General features: G+C 42.5%; 1 pseudogene; it reads left to right on the top strand.

The window, feature by feature from the left end:
- The first annotated feature begins 19,980 nt into the window (after nt 1-19,980).
- Nucleotides 19,981-21,744, top strand: LOC124802450 (annotated as a pseudogene).
- The last annotated feature ends 870 nt before the right edge of the window (nt 21,745-22,614 follow it).

Genomic DNA, 22,614 nt, shown 5'->3' with positions numbered 1-22,614 from the left:
AAGCGATGGATAACATTCCATTAGAATTTCTAATATCATTAGGGGAAGCAGCTACAAAACGACTATTCACACTGGTGTGAAGAATGTATGACTTTAAAAAAAAAATATCGTCCACACTATTCCGTAGACTGCAAGACCTGGCAAGTGTGAGAATTATCGCTCAGTCAGCTTAACAGCTGATGCATCCAAGTTCCTGACAAGAATAATATACGGAAGAAAGGAAAAAAAGAAAAGTGAGGATGTGTTAGGTGGCGATCAGATTGGCTTTAGGAAAGATAAATGCATCAGAGAGACAGTTCTGACGCTGGGGTTGATAATACAAGAAAGACTAAAGAAAAATCAAGACACGTTCGTAGGATTTGTTGACCTGGAAGAAGCGTTCGGCAATGTAAAATGGTACAAGATGTTCGAAATTCTGAGAAAAATAGGGGTAAGCTATCTGGGGAGACGCGTAATATACAGTATGTATAAGAGCCAAGAAGGAGTATTAAGAGTGGACGGCAAGAACGAAGTGCCCGGACTATAAATGGAATAAAACAGGGATATAGTCTTAAGCCCCCACTGTTCAATCTGTACATCGAAGAAACAATGATGGAAATAAAAGAAAGGTTTAGGAGTGGAATTAAAATTCAAGATGAAATGATACCACTGATGCGATTCGCTGATGACATTGCTATCCTGAGTGAAATTGAAGAAGAATTACATGATGTGCTGAATGGAATGGACAGTCTAATGAGTACAGAATATCGATTGACAGTAAATCGAAGAAAGAGGAAAGTAATGAGGAGCAGCAGAAATGAGAAATCGGAGAAACTTAACAGGAGGATTGAAGGTCACGAAGTAGATGAAGTTAAGGAATTGTACTATGTAGGCAGAAAAATAACGCATGACGAACGGAACAAGGAGGACATCAAAAGCACACTAGCACTGGCAAAAAGGGCGTTCCTTGCTAGTATACGTCCTAATATGAGGAAGAAATTTCTTTATATCTGGAGCACAGAACTATATGATAGTAAAACATAGACTGTGGGAAAACAAGAAGAGAATCGAAGCATTTGAGATGTGGTGCACAGAAGAATGTTGAAAATCAGATGTAGTGGTAAGGTAAGGAATGAGGAGGTTCCACGCAGAGAGGAAAGGAATAAGTGGAAAACACTGAGGAGGAGAAGAGACAGGATGATGGGACATCTGTGAAGGCATCAGGGAGTGACTTCCATGGTACTAAAGGGAGCTGTAGAGGGCAAAAATTGTAGAGGACGACTGAGATTGGATTACGTGCACCAAATAATTGAGGACGTAGGTTGCAAGTGCTATCTGAGATGAAGAGGTGGGCCGTATGAAATTAGTCACAAGACGCCCCTTACGGCGTCACAGTGAAAGAAGCAATGTGCACCTAACATGGAAGCCCTGCAACACGCAGGATGTCAACAGGAGTGCCACATCACATCTACTAATTCTAATACCGTACAATCACGGGGCAAGACGACATCACTCAAAGATATGCTATTGCATGAGACAAAAATATTACTCTTTTACAGGATTTATACGTCTTCGAATTATCATCCCTCTATGGTTACGACAAACTCAATGTTACCAGCCCCTGAAACTGGTAGCAAAGCGGTAATCCTTAACGAAGGCATCTTACAAGGGAACCTCCCCATCGCACCCCCCCCCCCCCCCTCAGATTTAGTTATAAGTTGGCACAGTGGATAGGCCTTGAAAAACTGAACACAGATCAATCGAGAAAACAGGAAGAAGTTGTGTGGAACTATGAAAAAAATTAGCAAAATATACAAACTGAGTAGTCCATGCGCAAGATATGCAACATTAAGGAGACCGCGAGTCAAGGAGCGCCGTGGTCCCGTGGTTAGCGAGAGCAGCTACGGAACGAGAGATCCTAGTTTCAAGTCTTCCCTCGAGTGAAAAGTTTAATTTTTTATTTTCAGTTTATGTGACAAACTCTTATGTTTTCATCACTTTTTTGGGAGTGATTATCACATCCACAAGAAAACCTAAATCGGGCAAGTTAGAAGGATATTTTTACCCATTCGCTAAGTGTACAAGTTAGGTGGGTCGACAACATATTCCTGTCATGTGACGCACATGCCGTCACCAGTGTCGTATAGAATATATTAGACGTGTTTTCCTGTGGAGGAATCGGTTGACCTATGACCTTGCGATCAACTGTTCTCGGTTCCCATTGGAGAGGCACGTCCTTTCGTTTACTAATCGCACGGTTTTGCGGTGCGGTCGCAAAACACAGACACTAAACTTATGACAGTGAACAGAGACGTCAATGAACGAACGAACAGATCATAATTTTGCGAAAATAAAGAAAGTAAAATTTTCAGTGGAGGGAAGACTTGAACCAAAGACCTCTCGAATCGAAGTTACTCACGCTAATCACACGACCACGACGTACCTAAGCTAATTTACACCTTGATGTTGCTTATCTTGCGCATGGACTACTCAGTTTGTATATTTTACTAATTTTTTTTATAGTTCCACACAACTTCTTCCTGTTTTCTCGATTGATCTGTGTTAAGTTTTTCAAGGTCTATCCACTGTGCCAACATATAACTAAATCTGAGGGGGGTGCGATGGGGAGGTTCCCTTGTTAGTGGAGGACGTCACCTGTCAAGCACCGGCACGCGGAATGGTTGTAACAGTACTTGGATTTGGGAGTATCAACATTATGCGCCGTCAGGCGTGAACAACAGAAGAGAACGATCACGCTTCTTTGCGGAGAAATAGTTCCGCTCTTTCTAGGACGGCACGCTCATTACATCCTCTGCGACGACTCTGATTGCGTGCTGGCGCTGAAGGATTAGTTCCCATGTTCAGAATTGAGAACATTGGTACGAGATCTGCATTTGGCAGATTCGTGGGAACACGTCCATGGAGATGGAACTGGATATACATACGTAACTAGCCACTCCGCCGGGTGCATCGATCGCGTCTGCTTCCCAATGCGCCTTCAACTTGACATCCATGATGCAGAATTGTGGCCAGCGGCCTCCACCGACCACACGGTATATAGCTACACGATCGCCCTCCATAGTCTCCCCCACGGTGCACAGATTGTTCTGATGCATGCTGACATCATTTGGATACTTCTTCCGTGCAGGATTACTCTTCAAGACCCTGCCCATTGGTAGAGGAGGCCTCGGACTTATACTCGTTGACGATCGCATGGTGACCCTTCATCTTAGCGCAATGTTGAAAACGTGCAATAGACAACAGCCGAGTCTGTCGGAACTTTTCACAGACGAACTGGCAACAGCTTCTCGAAATGTGCTGATAATGGTGAAGAACATTTCCTAATGATTTCATCATATAAGAGATTTTTGAATATGGCTACATTCGGACAGATCGACCTGCCAGAAGATTTGACGACAGCGAGCGACATCTATGGAATACTCACGAGCAGGCACTCTACCAGGTTTGCAGAAACGCGTCGCCCAACACTGCACTGGCCGGTCCATTCCATTTAAACACAGCCCAAACCATTATGGAGCTGTCACCAGCTTCCATAGTGCCTTCTTGACAGCTTGGGTGCAAGGCTTCGTGGAGACTATGCCATACTCGAAATCTGCCATCAGTTCTTATCGATTGGAAACGGGACTAATCTTACTAGAACACATTTTCCAGTCGTCTATTATCCAACCAATATGGTCACGAGCTCAGAAGAGGTCCTGAAGGCAATGTCGTCCTATTAGCAAACACACTCGCATCGATTGTCTACTGCCATAGTCCATGCACGCTAAATTTCGCTCCTCTATCCTAATGGATGCGTTGGATACGCTGACAACTCAGCGCAAACGCCGCTGCTTTTGGTTGAAGACCGTCAGCCACTGCAATGTACGCGGTGAGAGGTAAAGCTGGAAATTTAGTATTCTCGGGACACTATTAACACTGTGGATATCGGAATACTGAATTCCCTAACGATTTCCGAAATGGCATGTCCTATGTTCCTAGCTCCAACTACACTCATGCTCATAAATTAATGTGGTGCCACACAACGTGGCACTACACAAAACTGCCTATTGGCTAGGCACATAGGGAACATACACGACACAGATCTGTAAGTCCACGGTGTGGGTATAAGTTGAGAAAACCGTCTCGAAACACGTGTCCTACAAATCGCCACTGTTTCCTGCGCATATACCCCGACATCAATATGGGATATGATCACCATGCACACGTACACAGGCCGCACAACAGGTTGGCATACTCTGGATCAGGTGGTTGAGCAGCTGTGAGGGTATAGCCTCCCTTTCTTGCACCAGTACCTGTCGGAGCTCCTGAAGTGCCGTAGGGGTTTGAAGATGTGCAGAGATACGTTGCCATTTTGCTAAACCTTTCATTTATCAGGTTAACAAGAATAAATTTTCAATTTTCCTTAGAAATTTGTATTTAAAAATTCTGCAAACACACAAAGATAAGGTTCCGTAGCTGCGTGCGCTTGCAGACATTAGGTTTTAACGTGGGTGAATAGTTCGTTACGCTCATGATAGCAACATTTGATTAAACCGTATAATGAGTAGTCAAAATCCCGACACCTGCGTTACAACTATAGTAATTTACTTTGCTCTTATGTGTAACGAAATAAATATATTGTGGAATATTTTTTTTGATATGAAACAGTCTCCCTCTCCACAATACAAACGAAACAAGAAAATAAATGTCGATGGCCCATTTCTCACAAGCTGAAGATCTTTCAAGATTTGAAAGTTTGTGTTGCTATTTAGTGAAGAACGATATAGCCTTAGACACATCTACTTGAAAATCTGAAACACAATTGTCAGGTTTAGTAGACTTTCCTGTTCAAATGGTTCAAATGGTTCTAAGCACTATGGGACTTAACATCTCAGGTCATTAGTCCCCTGGACGTAGAACTACTTAAACCTAACTAACCTAAGGACATCACACACATCCATGCTCGAGGCAGGATGGTATGTTCATTGTGTCAGTGATGGTATTTACAGTTAACTGTAACTAATGTAAATGAAAAAGTGGGCAATAAAGTGATTTTATTCCTATTATCTCCTTAAGCTGTCTTCTTCGACCCCAGGTCCCCTCCCTGAAATTTTTTAATGGAAAATTTCTTCTTCTTCTTCTTTTTTCTTGAGTATTCAGTCTTCTGACTAGTCTGATGTGGCCTGCCACGAATACCACACCTGTGTCAACCTCTTCATCTCAGAGTATCACTTGCAACCTACGGTCGCAACTATTTGCTGGATGTATTCCAATCTCTCTCTTCCTCTGCAGTTTTTGCCCTGTACAGCTCCCTCTAGTGCCATAGAAGTCATTCCCTATGCCTTAGGCAGATGTCTTATCATCCTGTCCCTTCTCCTTGTCAGTGTTTTCCACACATATCTTTCCTCTCCGAGTCCGTGCAGAACCTCCTCATTCCTTACCTTATCAGTCCACATAATTTTCAACAGTCGTCTATAGTGCCACACCTCAAATGGTTCAATGCTCTTCCGTTCCGGTTTTCCCACAGTCCACGTTTCACTACCATACAATGCTGTGCTCCAAACGCATATTCTCAGAAATTTCGTCCTTAAATTAAGGCCTATGTTTGATACTAGTGGACGTCTCTTGGTCAGAAATGTCCTTTTAGCCATTGCTAGTATGTTTTAGACGTTCTCCTAGCTCCGTCCGGGATTGGTTATTTTGTTGCTTAGGTAGCAGAATTCCTTAACTTCATCTGCTTCGCAACCATCAATCCTGACCTTAAGTTTCTAGCTGTTCTCGTTTCTGCTACTTCTCATTACTTTTGCCTTCCTTCGATGTACTTTTATTAGTCCATATTCTATACTTATTAGACTGTTTATTTTATTTAGCATATCACGCAATTCATCAACAAATCGTATGATTGATATCCTGTCACCTTGAGTTGCAAGTCCACTCTTGAACCTTTCTTCATTGCTTCATCACTGTACAGATTGAACAGAAGGGGTGGGAGACTACTTCCTTGTCTTACATCGTTTTTAATCCGAGTACTTACTATTCTCTCTTGGCTCTTGTACATATTGTACATCTGGCTCTCCCTATAGCTTACCCATATTGTTCTCAGAATTTCGAACACCTTGCACCATTTCACATTATCGAACGCTTTTTCCAGGTCGACAAATCTTATCTATGTGTCTTGCTTTTTCTTCAGTCTTGCTTCCATTATCTACCGCAACGTCAGAATTGCCTCTCTGTTGCCTAAAGCCAAACTGATCGTCATCTGACACATCCTCGATTTTATTTTCTATTCTAATGTATATTATTCTTGCCAACAATTTTGATGCTTGAATTGTTAAGCTGATTAAATCTCGCACCTGTCAGCTCTTGCAGTCTTCGGAATTGTATGGATGATATTTTTCCGAAAGTCAGGTGGTATGTCGCCTGACTCATACATCCTATACACCAACTTGAATAGTCGTTTTGTTGCCACTTCCCGCAATGACTTCAGTTATTCTGATACAGCTTTATCTGTCCCTTCCACGTTTTTGTTCCCCTCCTCCAAGGTTCTCTTAAATTCTGTTTTTAATGTGGGAACCCATATCTTCTCTAAACCGACTCAGGCTGCTACTTCTATCACATCAGACAATTCTTCCGCCTTTTTAAATGTACTCTTTCCGTCTACCCGTTCTCTCCTCTGCATTTAACAGTGGAATTCCTGTTGCACTCTTAATGTTACCACCCATGCTTTTAATGTCATCGAAGGTTGTTTTTACTTTCCTATATGCTGGGTCATTCCTTCCGACAATCATTTCTTTTTTGATTTATTAACTTTTTTCATGCAGCCACTTTGTCTTAGCTTCCCTGTACTTCCTATTTATTCCATTCCTCAGCGACTTGTATTTGTATTCCTGCACTTCTCTGAACATTTTCGTACATCCTTCTTTCATTCATCAGCTGAAATATTTCTTCTGTTGGTATGGTTTTCTTTACAACTTCTGTGATGGCCCTTTTTAGGGAAGTCGATTACTCTTCAACTGCACTGCCTACTGGGCTATTCCTTACTGCTGTATCTATAGCCTTAGAGAACTTCAAGCGTATCTCGTCATTGCTTAGTAGATCTGTATCCCACTTCTTTGCGTACTGATTCTTCCTGACTAACGTCTTAAACATCAGCCTATTCTCCATCGCTACTAAATTGTGGTCTTAGTCCATATCTGCTCCTGGGTGCACCTTGCCATCCAATACCTGATTTCGGAGTCTCCGTCTGACCATGATGTAATCAAACTGAAATCTTCCCGTATCACTCAGCTTTTTAAGTATACCTCCTCCTCCTGTGATTCTTGAACAGAGTATTCGCCATTACTAGCTGGAATTTATTACAGTACTCAATGAGTCTTTCTTCTCTTTCATTCCTTCTCCCTTGTCCATATTCTCCCGTAACCACTTCTTTTACTCGTTTCCCTACAACTGCATTCCTGTACCATGACTATTCGATTCTTATCTCCCTTTACGTATTTTATTACCCTTTCGTTATCCTCATATTACGTTCTCTATCACTTCAGCTTGCGACGTCTGTGAACTGTTGCTGTCGATGTTGGTATGCTGTCGATTCTGATACGAACAACCCTACCACTGAATTGTTCACAGTAACACACTCTTTGCCCTACCTTTCTGTTCATAAAGAACCCTACTCCCCTTCTACCATTTTCTGCTGCTGTTGATATTACCATATACTTATCTGACCAGAAACCTTTGTCTTCTTTCCATTTCACTTCACTGACCCACACTATATCTAGATCGAACCTTTGCATTTCCCTTTCCAGATTTTCTAGCTTCCCTACCTTGTTTAAGCTTCTGACATTCCACGCCCAGACTCGTAGAATGTTATCCTTCCGGTGGTTATTCAATCTTTTTGTTATGGTCACTTCCCTCTTGGCAGTTCCCTTCTGGAGATCGGAATGGGAGACCATTCCTGAATATTTTGTCAATGGTGAAATCATCATAACACTTTTTTATTTATACTCCGCATGTTCTGTGAATACACAATATATATCTTTAAAGCAGTGATTTCCATTGCCTTCTGCATCCTCATGCAGTTGCTCATTGCCCATTCTTCCACGTTTAGGGGAAGTTTCCCATCCTCTATGTCCTTTTAAAGTTCTGCACGTTCTTACGGAAACACCCTGTATATGCTAAAACTACAAGAAGAGAGAGAGAGAGAGAAATAGAGAGAGAGAGAGAGAGAGAGAGAGAGAGAGAGAGAGAGAGAGAAGGTGTCGTAACCAGTATGTATTACGCATGGTGACAGGAATGCACATATTATTTTATTTACGGCTACACGAAGAAAATGTATATCATTATGTGCAATGTTAACACCATGCACAAATTTGACGTTATTCAGTAACGAGTTGACACCCACATACGATTTTCACCAATGGAGAGAGAAGCCGCGACGCCTGAAGTGTATGCAATCAGCTTGACACTTTGGATATTATGGCAGCGGTACTGACTGCGGGCAGGCGCCAAAACGACGTCGACGAGCATCCAAACATAAAAATTTTGGAAATTTGTGGTAAGCTCTTATGGGACCAAACTGCTGAGGTCATCGGTCCCTAAGCTTACACACTATTTAATCTAACTTAAAGTAACTTACGCTAGGGTCGACACACACATCCATGGCCAGACGCTTTCGATTGCACGGCTACCCCACGCAGTCATCCAGACTGATGCTGTAGACTTGTATATGCACCAAATAGAAGTAGTCAGACGTGATAACTTCAAAATAGATTCCCTTTGGAATACTCTCGACCGAATTTTCTGCTTCCAATATCCCAAACGTTTCTGTACGTGAATTTCCGCGGTGCTATATATTATCTCCGCCATTTATACCTTCCAGCGCAGATGCGCCACTTCATATGAGGCAGTTGTATTTTAAGGAAAGTGATTTTTTTATTAGTCAAAAGTGATTTTTTACAATATCTATGTGAATTTTTGTTGGTTGCTTGCTTGATTTGGAGAAGGGGACCAAACAGCGAGGTCATCAGTCCCATCGTGTTAGGGAAGGATGGAGAAGGAAGTCGGCCGTGCCCTTGCAAAGTAAGCATCCTGGCATTTGCCTGGAACGAATTAGGGAAATCATGGAAAACCTAAATGAGGATGGTCGGACGAGGCGGGCTTGAAGCGTCGTCCTCTCGCATGCGAATGCAGTATGCTAACCACTGCACCACCTCTCTCGGTGAATTGATGCTGGTATCACGAAACACCTTGTAGAATCATTTTAAAGAGAGTTTTCAGCTTCGGTCCCTTTCTGTTCAAACGACGAAAGCTCCCAATCATTGCATGTGGACTGTTAGAGCAACCAAAATATACTTCTCATCACAGCACTTTAGTTCGAAATGAATGGGACGATAGGCGTGAAGACAATGGAGATGCAATGACGTGAAACAGTTGATATATGATTAACTTTCTATCTAAAGAGTTTGTCGTGGTAACTGAATATTTGTGTCAAACCGAGAATCGAAACCGGATTTCTTGTTTAACGTGAGAAGTCACCTTATAAACTGTGATATCTGAGGACTGTTGGGACGAAGTGAAGGAATTCTGCTACGTTGTAAGAAAATTTATGAACGACGAAGGAAGCAACGAGGACTAAAATGCGAGTAGCACAGCGCAAGACGGCATCCCAGGCCAAAAGAAATCTACTATTATCAAACACTTCTTAAGTACAAATTCCTGAGACTGTACGTCTGGAGTTATGCATAAAAAAAGAAATGAATAACAGACAATGGGGAAAGTGGAAAAGAAATAAATTGAAGCGTTTGATTTATGGTGATTCGGAAAGATGTAGAAAATTAGGTGGAGTTATAAGAAATGGAAAGGTTCCGTGCAGACCCGGTGACGAATGGGGTATGTGGAAAATACAGAAATGAGGAAGGGACAGAATGGTAGCACATAATATACTGAGATTTTAGAGAATAACTTCCATTGTGGTAGTAGGAGCTTTAGGCGGTGAAAACTGCAGGGAAAGTCAGTGAGTGATACAGGGGATAGGCAAAATAATGCGAATAGCTGTACTTACTTGGGAATGGTTTATTAATAAGGGGTTGGATCTCCATTTGACCCTAAATACAGCTGCGGTTCTTCTCGGAGTACTGGCATATAATGACTTCATAGTCTCCAGTGGAATGTTGTACCACTCTTCGATCAGAATGTCTTCTAACTTCTGTACTGATGAGGGAGGCGGATGTCTGCTCCGGAGTCTGCGCTCCAATGCCGCCCACAAGGGTTCGATAATAATCAAGTACGGAACTGCTGTGGCAAGGGAAGACGCTGTATTTCAGTTGCATGCTCCTCTCACCACGACTGTACTGTTCTAGCTGTGTGAATGGGTGTGTGAAATATGTTATCGTTGTTGGGGAACTAAATTTGAATCATGGGGTGCACCTGATCATCCTAAAATGTTCAAATAATCGTTGGCTGTAACACGGCCTTTGAGGGTAATAATGGGAGCAGTAGAATACCTTGACACGGCTGCCCACACCATTACACTTCCAGCTCCATGCTTTTTGATTGGAATCAACCAATCAGGATTGTAGGCTTCTGTTGGCGTTGTCCAGGCGTAATCCCGGCCCGATGTTGGAAATAACGAAAACGTTGACTCGTCGTACAATATGACATGGTTGCACTGACCAGCCGTCCAGGATTTGTGCTCCTGAGAACACGTTTTGCGCTTCTTTGCGTTGGTTGTCATCACTAATGGTTTCGGTATAGGTCGTCCATTAATATTCGCTTTATGGAGTTCTCGGCGGACAGTGTTGATAGATACGGTGTTCCGAAGATGGTTATTAGCCGCTGTAGTTTTGACCCAATTCGCCTTAGTTTTCATTTGCGCCCGCTATTAAGTCTACACGATGATGACTTTACATGTTTTGTGTAGGCTGTCATGACTGTTGAAACATTTGCTCTTGAAATATTCAATCAGTTGGCTGTCTTGGTTACTGACGTAGCAGCTAATCGGGCCCCCACGACCTGCCATCTTTTGATCTCTGTTAGGTCTTTCACTGCACTTCGACCTCGGCCTCTGAATGCAAGTGTGCACTACTCGTAAACAACCTGCACTGATGCCTAGTCCGTACTGAACACGCACAGTCCAGCGCGACGCTCGCCTTACCTGTGTTGTTGACTGTCAAACACAACAATCCTATTACTACCACTGTTCACATGGTGTTGCCTATCCCCTGTATGTATAAAGAAATTGATAAAAATCCTTCTAACTATCGTTGATTCGCTAACATCCTGTCGTTCCAAGAGCTCCTCCGCCTGCCATGTTGGATACGGTCGCGCATTGTCACGTATAAAAATGACGTCAGGGCCGAATGTTCCCCTAGAAAGACGCATGTGGGGATGGAGTACAGTGTTACACTGTCGTTTACTGCTGAGTGTGCTGTGTTCAAGGATTTTCTAAGTTCACTGATACAACAATATGCCTCCAGAAACCATAGCACCTGGACCACCATCCGACTGTGATCGACGTGTTTCCACCCGTGTCCGTGTAAGCATAATGTCCAGAATCACCGCTCATACTGAATCTGCTCTCATCCGAGAGGAACACGCAACTCAACTCCTCGTAGGTCCAATCGCTTTGCTCTTTGCACCGTGGTAAGCGTTGCCGCTGGTATGCGGATGAGAAAGGAACATAACATACTGCTCGTCGTGCAGAGAGACTACCACACATGTCGCCGTGCACTGTGGAATGTGAGAATGCGTCCCTTGTAGTCCTTTTAAATGTGGTCTCAATGGTACCCACTGTCTGACGTGGGCCATTAGCGCCGTGATGCTGTCGGCACACCGATCTCACGCCACGTGACGTCCAGCTCTCTGTGCACGACTGTTAGTCGTCTAGAACCATGCACCAACACTTTCATTCATTTCCGCCAAGTCGTTACTATTTTACGTTACTTTATCTACCACGCCTTTAACTTCTGCAGATCAGTGTATTTTGATATCATGGTATCACTGCGGCATTGTAGTTAACAATGCTACTTTCCCTGAGATAATTACTAACTGCTGTAAGCTACTTCGCTTATAATATAAATTGCAAAAATTTAGTATAGCGCCTACAGTGACTGCATCGCCACGCCTCGGACTCGCACGTTCCTGTGTCCGATCTCAGATTATATATATCTAACATCTGTCACTCCTGTCACTCTAGCAGGCCAACAGGGCCAGTCCTGTCTGGTAATGAACGAAGTGTGCCTACCTACAGCATATTCCTTTACTCTTATTTAAATATATAAAACTTTTTTTCTAGGGAAGGAGGAGATTCATTGCAACGAAAAATTAACTAATTAAAGTAGAAGTTATAGATCTTTCCAGTTTATGGCTCGAGAGTAATAAGATCCCTTCAGTGGTATTTGTAGCTAATGAAGGCGGATGTTGTTGTTCTTGTTGCTGTGGTCTTCAGAGATTGGTTTGATGCAGCTCTCTATGCTACTCTATTCTGCGCAAGCTTCTTCAACTCTCAGTACCTACTGCAACCTACATCCTACTGAATCGGCTTAGGGTATTCATCTCTTGTTCTTTCTCTACGTTTTTTAGCCTCCACGGTGCCCTAAAATACTAAACTGGTGATCACTTGATGCCTCAGAACATGTCCTAGCAACCGATTCCTTCTCCTAGTTAAGTTGTGCCACAAATTACTCTTCTCCCAAATTCTATTCAATACCTCCTCATTAGTTATGTGATCTACCTATCCAGTCTTCAGCATTCTTCTGTAGCACCACATTTCACACAAGGCTACACTCCACACAAATTCATTCAGAAAGTCTTCCTGACACTTAAATCTATACTCGTTGGTAACAAATTTCTCTTCTTCAGAAACGTTTTCCTTGACTTTGCCAGTCTACATCCTCTCTACTTCGACCATTATCAGTTACACTACAGGCCAATAAAATTGATACACCAATAAGAATTACAGATGATAAACGGGTATTCATTGGACAAATATATTATACTAGAACTGACATGTGATTACATTTTCAAGCAATTTGGGTGCATGGATCCTGACATATCAGTACCCAGAACAACCGCCTCTGGCCGTAATAACGGCCTTGATACGCCTGGGCATTGAGTCAAACAGAGCTTGGATGGCTTGTACAGGTACAGCTGCCCATGCAACTTCAACACGATACCACAGTTCATCAAGAGTAGTGACTGGCCTATTGTGACGAGCCAGTTGCTCGACCACCATTGACCAGACGTTTTCATTTGGTAAGAGATCTGGAGAATGTGCTGGCCAGGGCAGCAGTCGAACATTTTCTGTAATCAGAAAGGCCCGTACATGACCTACAACATGCCGTCGTGCATTATCCTGCTGAAATGTAGGGTTTCGCAGGGATCGAATGAAGGGTAGATCCACGGGTCGTAATACATATGAAATGTAACGTCCACTGTTCAAAGTGCCGTCAATGCGAACAAGAGGTGACCGAGACGTGTAACCTATGGCATCCCATACCAGTACGCCGGGTGATACGCCGGTATGGCGATGACGAATACATGCTTCCAATGTGCGTTCACCGCGATGTCGCCAAACACAGATGCGACCACCACGAGGCTGTAAACCGAACCTGAGTTCATCCGAAAGAATGCCGTTTTGCCATTCGTGCACCCAGGTTCGTCGTTGAGTATACCATCGCAGGCGCTCCTGTCTGTGATGCAGCATCGAGGGTAACCGCGGCCATGGTCTCCGAGCTGATAGTCCATGCTGCTGAAAACGTTGTCGAACTGTTCGTGCAGATTGTTGTTGTCTTGCAGACGTCCCCATCTGTTGACTCAGGGATCGAGCCATGCCGATAAGATGCGTGTCATCTCGATTGCTAGTGGTACGAGGCCGTTGGGATGCAGCACGGCGTTCCGTATTACCCTCCTGAACCCAACGCTTCCATATTCTGCTAACAGTGATTGGATCTCGACAACGCGAGCAGCAATGTCGCGATCAGATAAACCGCAATCGCGATAGGCTACAATCCGACCTTTATCAAAGTCGGAAACGTGATGGTCCGCATTTCTCCTCTTAACATGAGGCATCACAACAACGTTTCACCAGGCAACGACGGTCAACTGCTTTTTGTGTATTTGACATCGGTTGGAAACTTTCGTCATGTCAGCACGTTGTAGGTGTCGCCACCGGCGCCAACCTTGTGTGAATGCTCTGAAAAGCTAATCATTTGCATCTCACAGCATCTTCTTCCTGTCGGTTAAATTTCGCGTCTGTAGCACGTCGTCTTCGTGGTGTAGCAATTTTAATGGGCAGAAGTGTATTATATTCCCCTAGTGGCAAATCTCATCTAGTACTGTAAGTGTCTCTTTTCCTAATCTAATTCCCTCATCATCAACCGATTTAATTCGACTACATTCCGTTTCCTAGTTTTGCTTTTGTTGATGTTCATGTTATATCCTCCTTTCAAGACACTGTCCATTCAGCTGCTGTTCCAGGTCCTTTGCTGTCAGTGACCGAATTACGATGTCATCGGCTAGCCTCAAAAATTTTTATTTCTTGTCCATGGATTTTGATTCCGATACCGAAGTTTTGTTTTGTTTCCCTCACTGCTTGCTCAGTATACAGATTGAATAACTTCGGGGATAGGCTACGACCCTGTCTCGCTCCCTTCCCAACCACTGCTTCCCTTTCATGCCCCCAGAATCTTATAACTGCCATCTGGTTTCTGTACAAATTGTAAATGGCCTTTCGCTCCCTGGATTTTACCCCTGCCACCTTCACAATTTGAAACACAATATTCGAGTCAACGTTGTCCAAAGCTTTCTCTAAGTCTACAGATACTAGAAACGTAGGTTTGCCTTTCCTTAATCTATCTTCTGAGATAACTCGTGGAGTCATTATTGCTTCACGTGTTCCAACATTTCTACAGAACGCAAACTGATCTTCCTCGAGCTTGGCTTCCATCAGTTTTTCCACTCGTCTGTAAGGAATTCATGTTAGTCATTTGCAGCCGTGATTTATTAAACTGATAGTTCGGTAATTTTCATACCTGTCAACACCCCCTTTTTTGGGATTCGAATTATTATATTCCTTTTGAAGTCTGAGGGTAATTTGCCTGTCTCACAAATCGTACTCACCAGATGGTAGAGTTTGTCAGGGCTGGCTCTCCCAAGGCTATCAGTTGTTCTAATGGAATGTTGTCTTCTCCTGGGGCCTTGTTTCGACTTAGGTCCTTCAGAGCTCTGTCAAACTCTTCACGCTGTATCATATCTCCCATTTCACCTCCATCCTCTTCCATTTCCTTAATATCGTCTTCAAGTACATCGCCATTATGTAGACCCTCTATATACTCCTTCCACATTTCTGCTTTCCCTTCTTTGCTAAGAACTGGGTTTCCATCTGAGCTCTTGATATTCATACAAGTGGTTCTTTTTTCTCCGAAGGTCTCTTTAATTTTCCTGTAGGCAGTATTTATCTTACCGTTAGTGATATATGCCTCTACATCTTTAGATTTTTCCTCTAGCTATCCCTCCTTACCCAGTTTGCACTTCCTGTCGTTTCATTTTTGAAACGTTTGTATTCCTTTTTGCCTGCTTCATTTACTGAATTTTTATATTTTCTCCTTTCATCAATTAAATTCAATATTTCTTCTGTCACAGAAGGATTTCTACTAGCCCTCGTCTTTTTACCTACTTGATCTTCTGCTGCCTTCCCTATTTCATCTCTCAAAGCTACCCATTCTTCTTCTACTGTATTTCTTTCCCCCGTTCTTGTCAATCGTTCCCTAATGCTCTCTCTGAAACTCTCTACAACCTCTCGGTCTTTCAGTTTATCCATATCCCATCTCCTTAAATTCCCACCCTTTAACAGTTTCTTCAGTTTTAATCTACAGTTCATCACCAATAGATTGTGATCAAAATCCACATATGCCCCTGGAAATGTCTTACAATTTAAAACCTGGTTCCTAAATCTCTTTCCTACCATTATATAATGTATCTGAAATCTTCCACTATCTCTAGGCGTCTGACCTAATACAGCCGTCTTTCATGATTCTTGAACTAAGTGTTAGCTATGATTAAGTTATGCTCTATACAAAATTCTACTAGGTGGCTTCCTCTTTTATTCCTTACGCCCATTCCAAATTCACCTACTACTTTTCCTTCTCCTCTACTTTCGAATTACAGTCCTCCATGAGAATTAAATTGTCGTCCCCCTTCACTATCTGCATTATTTCTTTTATCTTATCATACATTTCTTCAAGGATGTAAGGACAAATAATTCAAGTTACGTGTTTTGTTACCGTTGATGGCAGTGAAAAGGTTTTGTCATAATTTTGCGTTTCATATATTAATGTTCTGAGTATGATGTTAAATGAATGTTCCATACTTCAATTACAATGTCCATGTTCTTTTTCCTGGTGTAATCCAGTGGCAGCCTTATACAGGGTGGGACAAACTGGATCGGAGAACGCAACTCCAGGGTACCAACAAACATAGAAGAAGGAAGGAAATAGAGTACTGTCTGACTATGAAGTGACCACCAAACGTCTCTTGGCACTTTGGGCCCTGGTCATCAAGTTACTTACGGCGTATCGACGCTGAACTGCTGGAGTTGCTGCAGTCTCATCCGAAATGTTATGGTGCAGTTCTTGATGACTACGAGAGCTGTTACCATACATCTTAGACCTGAGAGCTCAACACACAAAGTAATCGCACAATGACAGATCAGGTTGTTGGGCTGGGTGGCCAGCTAGGCCGCGGCCAGACCGACCTCTGCTAACAGCTCTGTGAGACGTGAAGACTGTGTGCTCCAAGGTTCCGCAGGCTATATTGGCAGATGATCCATCCTGGTGGATGTGTTGTGTATTATACATTAAACTGGGGACCTAGAAACGACGGAGAGGCTTTGTCCCGCTGTAGCCCTCAGTGGTTCACATCCCCACAATTAGCCACAGCAGTCCACCCACCCCATCGCCGCCACACCCCGAACCCAGGGTTATTGTGCAGTTCGGCCCCCAGTGGATGCCTTGGAAACGTCTCATACCAGACGAGTGTAACTCCAAATGTTTGCGTGGCAGAGTAATTATGGTGTACACGTATGTGGAGCCAGTGTTTGTGCAACAATCGGCGACATAGTGTAACTGAGGCGGAGTAAGTGGACCCAACCCGCATTCACCGACGTAGACAGCAAACCGCCTTAAAAAGCATCCAAAGGCACACCGGAACTCAATAAAATACGCGGAGCTGATTCGTGTTGGGGACTGCTACTCCTTCCCGCTCGGGAAGCAGCGCGTTAGACCGCTTGGCTAGCCGGGCGGGCCTGATGGAAGTAGCTCTGTTTTTCTCCTCCGTTAATGTTGCCCAAATGGTTTCGAAACGTTGTCAATGGAACGCACCGAAGTCCGGATCCCTTTTATTTGCCCCCGTCCTATATTTGTGCCGTGATTTAGCAGCATACGGCACAGTTCGAGTTCGGCATTGCTCAAGAGGTGGCCCGAGCGTTTTAGCAGTTTCTCTCATTGCTGAGAGGGCGTTGGTATCAAGTGTGGATTCTGCACCAGCACCGCACGAACCAGCAAACAAATGGCCGTCTGACTGGAGGGCAGTGTCACCGGGCTGAAGTTGATATGGGGACTTTCGGCAACACGACGTTACTCTGCCGTCACGCCATTTGGAGCGCTACTAGCTTATCAGTCCATCAATCACTAACAGAAGTTTTTTCAACATATTGTGCTTCTGATCATGACTTTTCGTGTGTACTACACTCTTTGAATTGCGTTGTAAATATGTTTGTTGTTGTTGTGGTCTTCAGTCCTGAGACTGGTTTGATGCAGCTCTCCATGCTACTCTATCCTGTACAAGCTTCTTCATCTCCCAGTAACTACTGCAACCTACATCCTTCTGAATCTGCTTAGTGTATTCATCTCTTGGTCTCCCTCTACGATTTTTACCCTCCACGCTGCCATCCAATACTAAATTGGTGATCCATTGATCCTCAGAACATGTCCTACCAACGGATCCCTTCTTCTAGTCAAGTTGTGCCACAAACTTCTCTTCTCCCCAAACCTCTTCAACACCTCCTCATTAGTTATGTGATCTACCCATCTAATCTTCAGCATTCTTCTGTAGCACCACATTTCAAAAGCTTCTATTCTCTTCTTGTCCCAACTATTTATCGTCCATGATTCACTTCCATACATGGCTACACTCCATACAAATACTTTCAGAAACGACTTCCTGAAACTTAAATCTATACTTGATGTTAACAAATTTCTCTTCTTCAGAAACGCTTTCCTTGCCATTGTTAGTCTACATTTTATATCCTCTCTACTCCGACCATCATCAGTTATTTTGCTCCCCAAATAGCAAAACTCCTTTACTACTTTAAGTGTCTCATTTCCTAATCTAATTCCCTTAGCATCACCCGACTTAATTCGACTACATTCCATGATCCTCCTTTTGCTTTTGTTGATGTTCATGTTATATCCTCCTTTCAAGACACTATTGATTCCATTCAACTGCTCTTTCAAGCTCTTTGCTGTCTCTGACAGAATTACAATGTCATCGGCGAACCTCAAAGTTTTTATTTCTTCTCCATGGATTTTAATACCTACTCCGAATTTTTCTTTTGTTTCCTTCACTGCTCTGTATACAGATTGAATAACATCGGGGAGAGGCTACAACCCTGTCTCACTCCCTTCCCAACCACTGCTTCCCTTTCATGCCCCTCAACTCTTTTAACTGCCATTTGGTTTCTATACAAATTGTTAATAGCCTTTCGCTCCCTATATTTTACCTCTACCACCTCCAGAATTTGTAAGAGAGTATTCCAGTCAACATTGTCAAAAGCTTTCTCTAAGTCTACAAATGCTAGAAACGTAGGTTTGCCTTTCCTTAATCTAGCTTCTAAGATATGTCGTGCTTATTTATATTACGTTCCGTTCGCGTCCATAATACTAAGTGAGGTTGATGATTCCACGTTTGTTTTTCTTTCATGTAAACCAGTAGCTACTTATTTGAATTGTGGTCTATGGACTTACGTGTAGTTCTTACTGCTTACGAATTTGTCTTAATTGCTAAATTCAAATGCATTGTAAGTACGTTGCCTTTATTTTACTTTATTTTTGTTTGCGTAAGTTTTCTGCAGTTTCTCGCATTTAATGGTGAACTATATGTTAGCAAATTTTGACAGTATTAGTTTTCAGCTTTACTACATCTTGTCATTTTGCTTTTTATCGCTGAGTGTCATGTATTTCACAGTGGCTTGCTGAATGTGGATGTAGACGTACATTAATACCCTTTGTAGTTTTGTGACTGGAGCATTTTCTGTCGCGAATCTTAAAAATGCGGGAGTAGTATAGCAAATGTTTTCACAAGTTATTAACAGGTTCCAGAAACAGTAGATTTGAGCAGAAATCAATGAAACTCTCCTTAACTTTCAGTAAATGCGAGAGTGCGAAACACAGATGGGATCAAAAATAACGGTAAATACGGGTAATATACTTAAAATGCATTTAAATCGAGCAGTTCGGATATGGAAGCATAAGCAGTAACAAATAGACATGAATCCACAGAAAACCATGCGACGAAACTAAATTCCAGTGTGGTATCATTAATATCACCCAGTATTACAGGTGAGAGGAAAAATTAAGGAGAATACATGTAACATATTTAGAATACAATTCAAATAACGCAATACACACTAGTAGGTGGTAATTAGGAACATAATTTCCAGTTGGCAAAACCCATATGGTCGAATTTGCAATACAGGGTTTTACAAATAAATACTAACCATAGCCTCCCGAAATTTCTCCACCATGGAGAATTCGAAACAATAACAGCTGCAACATGAGTAACTTCGAAATAGATAACCTTGTGGTCTATGGGGAAGTTGGGAACTGACCCTCTATGGGGTCAGGAGGGCTGTGTGGGACAGTTTGTGAAGTAAATAACAATAATCATTTGTTTACTTTTTGAGCGGTTTTAATTCAGGCAAGAATATTCGAAAAATTGTTTTGGTTACGTGCACAGTGCTAAAAACACAGCAGCAATGGAGACAGCGCCATCGAAAGTAAGTTGTGCAACATCCCCGTGGGGCAAGTTGAGTCAACCAGCTGAAACAGTTTCTTTTGCGGATATTATGTCTGAACAATTAGCGAGGGATTTACTGCTGAAAGAAGAGTAAACCATCTATAACGATACATCATCACAACCTACATCTGCAACGCCAGAACTGATCGCAAATTCTCCTGATTGTGATAGTGATCGCGTGATTGCGCAAATGTTACAAATGCAGTTCGATGAAGAATATGACAAAATGTTAAGAAGAACGTAAAATAAGTTCAACGGTACGTCAAAAGTGTCAGTGTCCTTTTCAAATTATAGAATAATACCTGATAATCTTGCCCAAGATAGTGATTCGGATGATTATGACATCGATGATAAACACAGGGTATGGGACAGTTTTGTGAAATCAGACAAAGCCTTTAAAGAAATGCCTAAGTGCGGCTATAAAAAGCAAGGCACGGAAATGGTTGCAAAGCACGACATAAAAATGTCAAGTCGCAGAAATGCGTCCCGAGTAATGGACTTCCCACCAGAATTTCACACTGGTGACGGCGGAGGGTTTGATATGCAACTTTCAAACAAAGTATTTAACAGTTTAAAAGTCTACTCACGTAATGAACAGGCAAGAAATAATAGACTCACCGATAAGTGTGACCAGGCAACGGCAGAGTTGGGTGTGGACCCGAAAACACGTTTACTTTTGTACAAGTTAGTGAATCAGGAAATTTTGGAGAGAGTGAATGGGACGTTGATCATCGGGAAAGAAGCTGTGGTTTTGCATGCCGATGGAGGATCAAACACTGTGTGTGTGGCTCCGAAGGAGTGTGCTTTTAAAGTATTTAAAACCACTTTGAATGAGTTCAAAACTCGTGACAAGTACATACAGGATGACTTCCGTTTCAAAGATCGCTTTTCAAAACAGAATCCTCGGAAAATTATCCACTTGTGGGCAGAGAAAGAAATGCATAACTTAATTCGCATGCAGAAGGCAGGTATTTTGTGTCCAGAAGTTGTAATTTTGAAGAAGCACATTTTAGTGATGTCGTTCATCGGAGAAAATCATATGCCAGCACCGAAATTGAAAGAAGCAAATTTAAAGTGTGCCGAGTTGAGTCTTGCATACGAGGATTGTTTGTCGACTATGAAAAAGTTATATAATGATGGTCATCTAGTACATGCTGATCTATCAGAGTACAATATCCTGTGGCGCCAAGGGAAATGTTGGTTTATTGACGTCAGCCAGGCTGTGGAAAGAAATCATCCTCGGGCATTAGAATTTCTTCTCAGGGACTGTACCAATATATCAAATTTTTTTACTAAGAAGGGATTGTCTGATGTCGCTTCCCCAGAAGAAATATTCAAGGAAGTTTGTGGAACAGCTGTCTCAGAAGATGGACCAATGTCAATGGATAAAGCCCAAGATTTCGAGAGAAATGAGGAGTTATTAACTTTTGATCAGGCGGAGAAAGTATATTCATTTGATTACTGTTGGGAAAAATCAAAGCCTTAGGAAATGTGAGGTAACTGGGCAGAAGTGCAATATTTATGGAGCTGTTTTTTTAAGATGACTCGGGGAATATATCTCATTGGTCAAAACTATATCTAAAAAGCAGAATTCCACATTATGCATTTTGTAACTTTTCAGTTTATGGAAAGTCTCATGGAAGAACATACACAAATTATGACCATTTCTATTTTTTCCTACATTTATGTTTCTGTTAAGAATATCAGGGAACTTTTAATTTTTCTGTTAATTTCATCCTACTCAATTCTTTATGCCAAACACATTTGCTTGATCATTTAAAGTTCCTTAAATGTTCTATCTCACAAAAGACTTGGAAAAGGATGTTGTGTGTACAAATGTCTAAGTACTTGTAAAATAAATAAAAAGTATTATTTCTTAAAAAAAAGGGGGTAGCGTCTTTGATTCATAGTCAAAAACGTCTTCGGTCCCGGGTTCGATCCCCGCCACTGCCTAAATGTTGATAAATAATCAGCATTGGCGGCCGAAGACTTCCGGCATAAGAAGTCAGCCTCATTCTGCCAACGGCCTTGTCAAAGAGGGCGGAGGAGCGGATAGAGGTTTAGGGCACTCTCTTGTCCTAGGGGTGGGAAATTGCCCCTAAAGGTGGAAGAATCAGCAATGATCAACGACATGAGGATGCAGAAGGCAATGGAAACCACTGCATTAAAGACACGTAACGTGTATCCACAGGACATGTGGCCTGTAATTGAAGAAGTGTCATGATGATCTCTCCATTGGCAAAAGATACCGGAATAGTCCCCCATTCGGATCTCCGAGAGGGGACTGCCAAGGGGGAGGTTACCATGAGAAAAAGATTGAATAATCAACGAAAGGATAACGTTCTACGAGTCGGGGCGTGGAATGTCAGAAGCTTGAACGTGGTAGGGAAACTAGAAAATTTGAAAAGGGAAATGCAAAGGCTCAATCTAGATACAGTAGGGGTCAGTGAATTGAAGTGGAAGGAAGACAAGGATTTCTGGTCAGATGAGTATCGGGTAATATCAACAGCAGCAGAAAATGGTATAACAGGTGTAGGATTCGTTATGAATAGGAAGGTAGGGCAGACG

Source organism: Schistocerca piceifrons, chromosome 1 (assembly GCF_021461385.2).
Source record: "Schistocerca piceifrons isolate TAMUIC-IGC-003096 chromosome 1, iqSchPice1.1, whole genome shotgun sequence".
Classification (NCBI taxonomy): Eukaryota; Metazoa; Arthropoda; class Insecta; order Orthoptera; family Acrididae; genus Schistocerca; species Schistocerca piceifrons.
Note: the sequence above shows the minus strand (reverse complement) of the source record. Positions and strands in the feature narration are given on the sequence as shown.